Raw genomic sequence first — 12,049 nt, 5'->3', positions numbered from 1 at the left:
GTGATATAGCCTGGATTCGAACCAGGGTGTCTGTAGTGACTTGAATAACACCATAAAGGTTATGAAATGAGTAACGTTACATCGCGTGTCTGCAGTTATAAGGAATATACACACATATATTATGCTCCATACAGTAAGCTATAGTAGAAACGACATACAGAAAGTATTATAACATAATAAGGCACTTTGATAGAAACGCACACATTTCTAAAGGTATTATGAGTAAGGAAAACAACAATGACTGATGCGGGAAACATACGGAAAATGCGCAAATGTCTGCAGACTTGAACTGCACAAACAATTGGGAAGTGCTTGGGGTGTTTTGTCCCGGTCAGAAATGTATATACAGTGCCTTGCGAAAGTATTCGGCCCCCTTGAACTTTGCGACCTTTTGCCACATTTCAGGCTTCAAACATAAAGATATAAAACTGTATTTTTTTGTGAAGAATCAACAACAAGTGGGACACAATCATGAAGTGGAACGACATTTATTGGATATTTCAAACTTTTTTAACAAATCAAAAACTGAAAAATTGGGCGTGCAAAATTATTCAGCCCCTTTACTTTCAGTGCAGCAAACTCTCTCCAGAAGTTCAGTGAGGATCTCTGAATGATCCAATGTTGACCTAAATGACTAATGATGATAAATACAATCCACCTGTGTGTAATCAGGTTCTGTTATCTCAGGTCATAGATTCCTGGTGGAGACTCTCTCCCCCTGGCATGCAGAAAGAGAGAATACAGAGAGAGAACAAGGGATTTCACTTGGCCAAACTCCTAAATCCAAAATATGAGTTTTAAACAGTTTGTCCACCTTTGAGAGTGTGGGAATGGTCCGTGGACACTTAAGGGACAGTTATGTTGAGTGTGTTTCATTTTGTGACCTCATGAAGGACAGGAAACACACATAGTAACTATATCTCTGAATGTGTAAATTTCTCAATTATGGGGTTTGCATCTAATTCTTGTATGAAATGTGTAAAGATAAAACTATTTGTGAAATTATTTAATGTGAAACCTTTCATGTGAGAGAATTGTACTCCCTTTAAAGTTTAACTAAGTCATTGGTCCACCCCCGTGAGCACAGACATGATCAGGCGTCATGGAACCACCCTCTTCTACTGTTACGAATAAAAGCCCCTCCTAAGAAAATCCTCTTCAGACTAAGCAAACCCACAGCGTGAGCTGTGATTGTGAATAGTTAAGACCACACATACCTGTGTAAGCTGAGGTGGCACAGGTTTGAGTACTAAAAAGTACTCAAAACTAGACAACTATACCACGTATAGTACCAAAACTAGAAAACTATATCACTGGAAATTGTTAAACTCTGAGACTATCTATCCCTACAGAATAAGAGCAAATCTTAGATACAAATTAGAAGTCTGCAGCTAGAAATTATGTAAACCTGGGATGTGAATACTGACAACCACCGAAACACCTATACTATGAGAATATTTCTGAATGGGACTCTGAGGTATCCATTCTAAACACGAAAGACTGTTCTTCATGGAAACGGAAAGAAAGAGAGAGACTCGAATGAACTCTCCAGCAGACGGACCGGATTCCAACAGAGAAGACAAGAATGACATACGCCGTAAATATGTACTTGCAATTATTCTCGAATGAGTGGCTGCTCATGTGCGAAGGATTAGCATTTCAATGTATATAATTATAGACTGTAATGAATCCATTTTGTCTTTCCCGCTCTCTCAGTCCACACCCCATTCCCCTTGTTCACCAAGCCGTCATATTGGTTTAGCCACTAGGGAATCTTCCCTATCATTGTTAGTAACCAATATCTACTGTTTGTTTGTTTGTTTATGCATTTCTGTGATTATTTAGTTAGTAAATAAATGATTAAGCCAATTGGTGTATGGATGATTCATAGCTTAGGCTGGGTTCCTGCAGATAACCAAGAATTCTACATTGTTTGAAATGAGACTGACGTAAGGTAAATAATAATTCATTAAAAGAGGACTAATTTGCCAGATATTAAAATATCTGAAGAGTTATATCCGGAAAATTGTGTTTGAACTATATTTTGTATATATTTTGTTTACGCTTTCATTCCTTTTCGGTTCAGTTACCTTGACACTTAAGAAGCAATAGAGCCATAAACAAAGTCCCCATACAACCATCACTTAGTGCCACAATGCCGCTCATTGGGGAATTAATGTAATTATATAATTCATGAGTGTGTGTGCGTTAACATCTGCCTAAGTTACTGCCCAGATCTTGTCCTTTGACAGCTCTTTGGTCTTGGCCATAGTGGAGTTTGGAGTGTAACTGTTTGAGGTTTTGGACAGGTGTCTTTTATACTGATAACAAGTTCAAACAGGTGCCATTAATACAGGTAACGAGTGGAGGACAGAGGAGCCTCTTAAAGAAGAAGTTACAGGTCTGTGAGAGCCAGAAATCTTGCTTGTTTGTAGGTGACCAAATAGTTATTTTCCACCATAATTTGCAAATAAATTCATAAAAAACACTACAATGTTATTTTCTGGATTTGTTTGGAAATTACAGGCCTCTCTCATCTTTTTAAGTGGGAAAACTTGCACAGTTGGTGGCTGACTAAATACTTTTTTGCCCCACTGTGACACTGGGTGATTCTGTAGCAGCTGATGTTGTGACTTCCTTCGGTACTGTGTGTTCAGTGCTGTGTGCTTCTGTTCTGGACGTGTCTCCTCGATGCAACTTGTATTATAAAATTGGTTGTTTAGATCCTGGATGCTGATTGGATGAGAAGCGTTCCAAGCCGTGCTGTATCGGCCCACTATATCTGCTAAAAGTTCAATCTACAGTACATCATCACTGCGACACACTATCTCAACTAGCACATAATTTCCCCTTGCTTCTAGTATAGAATTTAGTTTGGTGCAGTGGGAGTTAGCATAAGCCTCGCTGTCTGCCTGACCGACCTCAGAAGATTTGTTGGGTCAGAGCTATTAGCGTAATGGAAAAATAGAGAGTGAACAAATGTTAAAACCTTGACAGGATCGGTGTCCCCCCTAAATGTTAATTTAAAAATGTTAATAATAAGTTGGAAGTTGGAATGATTACATCCGAGAATGCGAGAAGTTATATGACGTTTTGTTTGTTGCTTTGGCCAAACAAAGTGATGTTAATTAGAATATGGGAGATACTGGGATTTGGCACACTTGGAATAATAAAATCTGGGTTGAACCTTTTTTTCATGGATAACTTCACCAAGCTCAAATGGATATTCAGTGTTAGCTTTATTTATTTTTACTCATATACCAATAGGTGTCATTCTTTGCAAAGCATTGGAAAACCTCCCTGGTCTTTGTGGTTGAATCTGTATTTAAAATTCACTGCTCGACTGAGGGAACTTACAGATAATTGTATGTGTGGAGTCCAGAGATGAGGTAGCCAAAAATCATGTTAACCCTTGTGTACTCTTGACATTCTGTATACTCCCCTTGTCCTAAGGGTCAAAAATGGCCCGCCTTCACTAAACCCCTCAAATAAAGCAGCTTAATTGAATTTTATACCCCAAATCTATTTAGCATGAAGAAACAACCTGTCATTCATCACAAACTCTGTGAATGTCTTGGTTTTCCCTCTTCACAATGCAGAAAGACTGCATTTAATCAGTGGACACCACTCGTTTTTGTTACAACACACCTGTCATAATTGTTTTCTTTACTAAAGTAGAGGTTTATTATTATTATTAGTATTGCTTAAGTTACTGCATAGGTGTTAACAGAATTTTTTTTCACAAAGCTTATCAGGCATCCAGGTAGGGTTGATCTTGTTCCATATCACGAAGGCATTGTATGAGGACACATCAATGATGTTATGGAAGATGACCAGGGGCCAGCGGGCAGTCATCCTCCTGCAGCTGTAAGTTCCAATCACCTTGTCCAGGTTGTCCATGCCTCCTTTGTTGTGGTTACAGTCCAGGATGATGGCTGGCTTCCTGTCCTCACGATAACTGATCTCAGCCGTTTTGGGCAGTGTGCTCAGGAGGACCACATTCTTGTTTCTCTTTGGGAAGTAAGAAACTAGAGTGGTGGTGGGGGTGAAGGCAAACTTTGATGAGAAGGCCTCTCTCCCCCTTGTTACGAGAAGTGCGGGGTGGAGCTCATGCTTGTTCTTTTTAACTGTGCCAACCATGGGGGTCTTCCTTTTTAGGAGTTCAATCAGTAGCACACATAATCTCAATTTCTCATTGTGTGTGTGTGTGTGTGTTTTGTGATTTTTGTGGTGTGTAAATGATTTTATTACTGTCGGGTCAAAAATGACGCTAAGACAATCTTTGTACCCTGGTGGTGTACAGCTTTCATGGAAATATGAACAAAGGCGATGTTTCACTTTTTCTAATGTTGGGGTCACTCTTGGTAACGTCGTCAAATTTCAAGTTAAAAATATTATTTAGGGGGTTTTCTCTGCTGTTACTCATAGTGGCGGGTCATTTTTTACCCTTAAAAGACAAAACAATGGTTAAACACTGTTATTGCACGCAGAGTCCATGCCACTTATTATGAAACTTGTTAAGCACATTGTGACTCCGGAACTTATTTAGGCTTTTTATAACAAAGGGGTTGAATACTTGTTGAATATCTATTGACAGAAGATATTTCAGCTTTTATATTTTTTATTCATTTGAAAACATATTCTAAAAAATGTAATTCCACATTTTGGGGTATTGTGTGTAGGCCAGTAACACAAAATCTAAATGTAATAAATGTTTTAAAAAAGTCAAGGGGTGGGAATACTTTCTGAAGGCACTGTAGATTTCAGCATTGAGTCAAGAGCATATTTATGTTCCTGCAAGGAAATGGAGGCATCTAGATGGATTGCTTCATGTTGTTGTTTTTGTCACACTGATTTGCTTTTTCTTGGCCAGGTCGCAGTTGTAAATGAGAACTTGTTCTCATCTGGCCTACCTGGTTAAATAAAGTGAAATAAAAAATAGTAAAAAATAGTAAAAAAAAAAAAGTAGTTAAGGCTTCATTGATTTGAGAAGGGAGGGTAAAGAGTGCACCATCCTTATTTTTCATCATATTAATTGCTGCCCAGGTCTCTGCATTTTTTGCCTTGTTCTCAAGTGGAAAAATACTTCCTCAGAACTTGTAACACTTTTGTATTCGGCTTTCATGATGGCTAAATTCCTCTGCCTGTCATCCGTTTAATCACTTTTCATCATTATCTCTGCCAGACACCCCAATCTTCACATAAAGCTTTCACTTGATCGCAATCAATAACACCTTTAGGTTTGTTAGCAGCACATGAATAACGTATAACCTTATCGTGTTCATTTTGAAATAGATTAATATCTGATGTCATTAAGTATATCTTGAATGTTGAGCTAAAGAAATTCATGTTTAAGTAGCTCCAAACATTGTATTATTTTTACTAGCGAGTTAAAGCCCCGCACGTTTAAAGTTGTTTCGTTTAGACTGAACATCTAATAGTTTGAGATATAATGTAGACAGTCAGTATAGATTGTAAGTAGGACATATAGAAAATAAAGTAATTATGAAATAAAAATAAGAACAACAAAGAGTGAGCCACTGTGGTGGTGTTGCTTCAGGTTTAGAGTAGATACATACACACAGTCAGACCAAAAAAATCTGACTTACGATGTGCCTGAGTACGGTCGTAACCTTTGGAGAGGAGTGACCCTTTGCACAAGGATGGATGGGTACAATATCTAGTCCTGGCTGATGGAACTCGGATACCTCCCCCCAATACACATCCCCAATGGAGAACCTTCACCCCAGACACCTCTGTATAGTCAGTCTGTTATAATATGACATGCCACCAAGAAAATATTATGCCCCCTCTCTACCTCCGCTCTGACCCCATGTTTCATAAATTCAAGCTAATATAAGGTGGCAAAGGCTATGCTACATTGTAAAGCACTAGATGAAATTCCTGTTATATCACTGCAACATAATTTCCAGGTGAACAAAAAGAGGAGCAGTAGCTGATAAAACCAATCACAGACAAATGCAGTTTAATACAATAATTCAGGGAGACATCTCTGGAACCAGAAGCATAGAAAATATCTAACGGGCCTCTTGTTGACTGGCCCTTTTAAGGCATTATGAAATGCTCTGTAAACATCCATCCGAGAGGCTTGTGCAAAGTCACAACAAAAGACAGTATTTTTGCCAGCTGCCACAGCGTTGACAATGCCATCAATACAATAATAATCTGTGTGTTCTCGGTCCTTACACCTTCAGTAGCTCTGGCGTCAAACAATATCAAATTACATGAGTATAAGCCATAGCGTTCAGTATCATCAAACCGTACATAAATTAGTGTCACAAATAGAACACTGGAAATCATATGTATTACAGAAAGGGAAAACATAAATATTATTATGATATAGGGGATAGTTTAGTGTGAGGCACATATATATTTTTGTTCAGTATAGATGGACAACATACTACACTTCCACACCTCATCCCCAGGTGGCAGAACCAGCAGGGTCAGGGGGTTAGCTCTGCCAGGAAGCCTTGATAATTACTTAGGTAATATTGGCAGCATCCATGGAAATGAGACTTGAGTCTGAAAGGAACGGAAAATGAAAAAGGGTTAAATCAACGAATGGAACGAAATGAGCAAAAGTTGTAGTGGAAGACAAGGATCTGTCCAATAATGCATTTCTTGTTGGACTGTGTTTTCTGGACAAGGAGGCTCATTTGGAAAATCCATGTGTACTATTGAAGATGGTGAAGAAAGCAGTGGGAAAGATGGATTAAATCAAGGTGACTAGAAGAGGCCTTGTTTTGGTTAATTGTGTTGATGAAGAACAGAAGAAATGTGCATTGGATCTGGCATAATTGCCCACATCAGAAGTAACATGTCTTATACATAAAGTGTTGTTAGATCTAGATGTCGAGAACCTTATTCAGAAAATCCCAGGAGTGGTCAGTACGCGTCGCCTGACCGATACGGTACATAGATAGAAGGAGAAAATCCTATTGATACTATTGTTGTTTGAGGAGACTCTACCTGCACATGTGAAGCTTGTACATGTGAGGTATGCGGTGAAAAGCATTTATGTCCAAACCACTACAGTGTGGGATTTGCAAAAGATATGCCCACATGTCAAATGTTTGCAGATGGGAGAAGTATGTTATTGAAGAATCTGTGAATGAAAAATGTTGCATATGCAGTAAGGATAATACTCCAGACTTTTTTTGAGTGCCTTGGTAGGGTGAAAGGGGTCGAGGTGTCAAGGATGAGGGCTGTACAGCAGATCTCCTATGTGGAGGCAGTGAAGAGAGTCGAAGGGGCAAGAGGCCACAGTGCTGAAGAAGATACAGTATGGTGATGGGTGCACCGCAACCAGTTGCAAATGTTTTAAGTCAATCAAGTGATCTGGATACACTCATTGTGAAGAAAGTGGATTTTGTAGCATTTATAGCCACAGTTATTAATTGTACTGCACAAGTTTCTTAGAAATCCATTAAGTTGGACATAATTATAACTGCTGAGAAGTTTTTGGGGCACCCAAGGCTTCATGGAAGAAGCACTTGTCAGCAAGAAAATGTCCCACCCTCACAAAATCCTTCTGAGCCTGATTAGAATGTTGGATTTTAACAGAAGAGCATTTATTTAATTTTTATTTATTTTTTGAATTTTACTCGTTTTCTCCCCAATTTCATGGTATCCAATTGTTTAGTAGCTACTATCTTGTCTCATCGCTACAACTCCCTTATGGGCTCGGGAGAGACGAAGGTTGAAGGTCATGCGTCCTCCGATACACAACCCAACCAAGCCGCACTGCTTCTTAACACAGCGCGCATCCAACCTGGAAGCCAGCCGCACCAATGTGTCAGAAGAAACACGTGCACCTGGCAACCTTGGTTAGCGCGCATTGCGCCCGGCCCGCCACAGAGGTCGCTGGTGCGCGATGAGACAAGGATATCCCTACCGGCCATGATGCTAGGCCAATTGTGCGTCTTCCCACGGACCTCCCGGTCGCGGCCGGTTACGACAGAGCCTGGGCACGAACCCAGAGTCTCTGGTGGCACAGCTGGCGCTGCAGTATAGAGCCCTTAACCACTGCGCCACCCGGGAGGCCCCTAGAGCATTTATTTTTGATAGATTGTATGATTATTTTTTACCCCTAATTATTTTGTTTTTGGTATCTTTCTTATCCACCTGCACAGTAGGTGGTGGAACGCACATCCAATTGTTGCTAATGCCATTTAACACAATTTAAGTAAAGCCAAGCAACTTCATTTTGGACACATGTTTACTGTATAGGGTGTGATCTGTTTCAATTGTCTTTGTGATTGTCTCCACCCCCCTCCAGGTGTCACCCATCTTCCCCATTATCCCCTGTGTATTTATACCTGTGTTCTCTGTTTGTCTGTTGCCAGTTTGATTTGTTAATTCAGACCTACCAGCGTTTTTCCCTTGCTCCTGTCCTGTGCCTGTTTCCTAGTTTTTCGGGTTTTGACCTTTCTGCCTACCCTGAGCCTGCCTGCCGTCCTGTACCTTTGCCCCACTATTCTGGATTACCAACCTCTGCCTGCCCTGACCCTGAGCCAATCTACCGTCCTGTACCATTGCCCCACTACTCTGGATTACCAACCTCTGCCTGACCTGACCCTGAACCTGAGCCTGCCTGCCTGCCATTATGTACCTTTGCCTGCCCGTGTTCGATTAAAATAAACTTTTGTTACTTCGACATTGTCTGCACCTGGGTCTTACCTTCAAACCTGATAATACGAACTGGCCATGACTGACCCAGCAGACCCGGGCCAGCTAGGCGACGCCATCTCCTCCTAAGGGGCCACCATCGGGAGGCACAAGGAGTTGCTTCGTGGCATTATGGAGGCGGTCCAAACATTGGCTGAATGCCATGACCGGGCTTTGGACATTTAGCTGGAGCAATTCTGCGGGTTGCCTGGGAGGCCGCCTATTACTGTGGTAACCTCACAGCCCCTCAGTAACCCAGCTGCTAGCAGCGCTGTCTCATTGGTCACTCCACCTTCTCGGGAGAGATGAAGAAGGTTTTTTACACCGCGTTCTCCGCGAGAGAAGCTGCCCGGAAGCTAATCCAGCTTCGGCAGGACTCCAGCGGTGTGGCAGCCTATGCGGTGGATTTCCACACTTTGGCAGCGAAGAGTGCTTGGAACTAGGAAGCACTGTTCGATATGTTCCTGCACGGTGTCTTTGAAGAGGTCAAGGACGAGCTTGCAGCTTGGAAGTTACCTACGGCTCTCAATTCCCTCATTGCTTTGACTAGCCGAATCGATGGATGACTATGGGAACGACGGAGGGAGAGGAAATGTGACTTCACTAGTATATCCAGGGATTCCACTTTGCTTTCGAGTCATCCCAGATGTCCCCGACAATCCCCTTGCCGAGAGAACCCGAGGCTTCCCGACCTTTCCTGAGAGTCGCTGAGTCATCGCTTCCTGAGCCTATGCAACTAGGTAGAGCTGGGCTGTTGCCAGTGAAACGGCAATACATGATCAACATGAAGAGTTGTCTGTATTGCGGAACTCTTAGTAATTTTGTGTCCTCTTGTCCTTTAAAAAGTCCAGGCTCACTGGTAGGAGCGAGGCTTCCGTTCTGCCATGCCCAGTGTCTGAAGTCAGTGCAACCTGCCCCGGGACGTCTTCCTGGGGGCTCGGAAGGTGCCCTGGACCTTTCCACCATTCCAGAGGAGATCCAGGACCTTCGGGAGGTGTTCAACAAGGCCCGGGCCACTTCGCTTCTGCCACAACGGCCATATGACTGCTGGATTGACCTCCTCTCTAGCACCACTCCGCCCTGGGTACGACTGTACTCACTGTTGGGACCGGAGACCAAGGCTATGGACACCTACATTAGGGACTCCCTAGCTGCAGGATTAATATGTCCTTCATCCTCTCCCAACAGCGCAGGGTTCTTCTTTGTGGAGAAGAAGGACAAGACCCTTGCGCCCATGCATCAACTACCGGGGACTCAATGGCATAACAGTGAAGAACCGCTACCAACTACCACTCATCTCCTCGGCCTTCAAGCCTCTCCAGGGGGCCACCATGTTTTCCAAGCTGGATCTACGGAACGCCAACCACCTGGTGCGGATACGGGAGGGGGATGAGTGGAAGACTGCCTTCATTACGACCAGCTGCCACTACGAGTATTTTGTCATGCCATTTGGTCTCACCAACACCCCTGCTGTGTTCCAGGCTCTGGTAAATGATGTTCTCTGCAACATGTTGAACCGGTTCGTCTTCGTCTACATTGATGACATCCTTCTTTTTTTCCTATCCTCCAAAGAACATGAGCTCCACGTCTGACAGGTTCTTCAACGCCTCCTGGAGAACCAGCTGTTTGTTAAGGCAGAGAAGTGAGAGTTCTATCACTCCATCATCCCCTTTCTGGGGTACATCATCTCCTCTGGGAGTGTCCAGATGGATCCGGGGAAGGTGAGAGCCTGTGGATATGCCCCAGCCTCGGTCCAGGGTGCAGCTGCAACATTACCTGGTGTTTGCCAACTTCTATCACCGCTGCATCCAAGGTTACAGCACCCTGGATTCACCCCTGTCAGCACTCACCTCTCCCAAGGTTTCGTTCACATGCTCCCCTGCTACTGACAGGGCATTCCGGGACCTCAAACACTGCTTCACCATTGCTCCCATCCTGGTTTATCCTGACCCTTCCCATCAGCTCGTGGTGGAGGCCGATGCGTCTGATGTAGGAGTGGGGGAGGTCCTGTCCCAGTGTTTTTCCCTGGACCTGAAGCTACAGTTGAAGTCGGAAGTTTACATACACTTAGGTTGGAGTCATTAAAACCCGTTTTCAACCACTCCACAAATTTCTTGTTAACAAACTATAGTATTGGCAAGTCGGTTAGGACATCTACTTTGTGCATGACATAAGTAATTTTTCCAACAAATGTTTATTTAACTTATAATTCACTGTTTCACTTATAATTCACAGTGGGTCAGAAGTTTACATACACTAACTTGACTGTGCCTTTAAACAACTTGGAAAATTCCAGAAAATTATGTCATGACTTTAGAAGCTTCTGATAGGCTAATAGACATCATTTGAATCAATTGGAGGTGAACCTGTGGATGTATTTCAAGGCATATCTTCAAACTCAGTGCGTCTTTGCTTGACATCATGGGAAAATCAAAATAAATCAGCCAAGACCTCAGAAAGAAAATTGTAGACCTCCACAAGTCTGGTTCATCCTTGGGAGATTTTCCAAATGCCTGAAGATACCACGTTCATCTGTACAAACAATAGTACGCAAGTATAAACACCATCGGACCACGCAGCCGTCATACCTCTCAGGAAGGATATGCCGTCTGTCTCCTAGAGATGAACGTACATTGGTGTTAAAAGTGCAAATCAATCCCAGAACAACAGCAAACGGCCTTGTGAAGATGCTGGAGGAAACAGGTACAAAAGTATCTATATCCACAGTAAAACAAGTCCTATATCGACAAAACCTGAAAGGTCGCTCAGCAAGGAAGAAGCCAGGGATCCAAAATCGCCATAAAAAGGTCAGACTACGGTTTGCAACTGCACATGGGGACAAAGATCGTACTTTTTGGTACTCTGGTCTGATGAAACTAAAATAGAACTGTTTGGCCATAATGACCATTGTTATGTTTGGAGGATAAAGGGGCAGGCTTGCAAGCCGAAGAACACCATCCCAACCGTGAAGCACAGGGGTGGCAGCATCATGTCGTGGGGGTGCTTTGCTGCAGGAGGGACTGGTGTAATTCACAAAATAGATTGCAAAATAGGGAAGGTAAATTATGGGGATATATTGAAGCAACATCTCAAGACATCAGTCAGGAAGTTAAAGCTTGGCAGCAAATGGGTCTTCCAAATGTACAATGACCCCAAGCATACTTCCAAAGTTGTGGCAAAATGGCTTAAGGACAACAAAGTCAAGGTATTGAAGTAGCCATCACAAAGCCCTGACCTCAATCCTATAGAACATTTGTGGGCAGAACTGAAAAAGCAGGTGCGAGCAAAGAGGCCTACAACCCTGACTCAGTTACACCAGTTCTGTCAGGAGGAATGAGGGAACATTCACCCATCTTATTCT

The sequence above is a fragment of the Oncorhynchus clarkii genome, chromosome 27 (genome assembly GCF_045791955.1).
Source record: "Oncorhynchus clarkii lewisi isolate Uvic-CL-2024 chromosome 27, UVic_Ocla_1.0, whole genome shotgun sequence".
NCBI classification, from domain to species: domain Eukaryota; kingdom Metazoa; phylum Chordata; class Actinopteri; order Salmoniformes; family Salmonidae; genus Oncorhynchus; species Oncorhynchus clarkii.
The sequence above is the reverse complement of the archived record's forward strand: the minus strand, read 5'-3'. Positions refer to the sequence as shown.